Source organism: Stegastes partitus, unplaced genomic scaffold (genome assembly GCF_000690725.1).
Source record: "Stegastes partitus isolate 25-593 unplaced genomic scaffold, Stegastes_partitus-1.0.2 Scaffold2077, whole genome shotgun sequence".
Classification (NCBI taxonomy): domain Eukaryota; kingdom Metazoa; phylum Chordata; class Actinopteri; family Pomacentridae; genus Stegastes; species Stegastes partitus.
In genome coordinates this window covers 78,107-78,651 of record NW_007579808.1, presented here as the reverse complement: position 1 = coordinate 78,651, position 545 = coordinate 78,107, and the positions used below count along the sequence as shown (strand labels likewise).

Sequence of the window (545 nt, the reverse complement as noted above, 5' to 3'; positions counted from 1 at the left end):
CATGTTTCCAGCCTCTACTAACTTTTTCACTCTCCTCTGCATATCAGCTGTATAAAGATGTTTCACCATGCTGAATGTTTCTCCCAACAACTTCAGAATCAGAACCTTTAATGTCATTATACAAAAAGCACAACGAAATCGAGTGCAATCCTGTTTCGTGCAAAATTTCAATTTTAAACTAACAAACCTACGTGCAAAATGTAAAAACAGAGATGTATGAAGGATAAGATAAAGTGACTGCTAAACCTGCTCCTCTGTATATTGCTTTTTAACCATGCTGTACTTATTTTTTGATCCAGTATGTTTTAATTTCCTCTCACGATCATTTTGGACAAGTTTGAATCATCTTAGAAATATTTTTGAGTAATTTAGGTTACTGTTTTCAAACATTTTGAACAAATGGACAAATGTTTAATAGTTTTTTGTTACTTTGGACAAATGTCGAGTGATTTTGTTTTTTAAAGTGATTGTTTGAAATGTTTAAGTCATTTGGAACAAGTTTTGATTGAGTCTAAACAGCAATATTTTCATGTTTCCAGCCTCTA

General features: G+C 31.9%; 1 protein-coding gene across 2 annotated transcripts in view; it reads right to left on the bottom strand.

Moving 5' to 3' along the window:
• The window catches only part of tbc1d9b (TBC1 domain family member 9b), a 21,935-nt gene that overhangs the window by 17,503 nt on the left and 3,887 nt on the right, over positions 1-545 (bottom strand). The gene's annotated exons all lie outside the window — the stretch shown is intronic.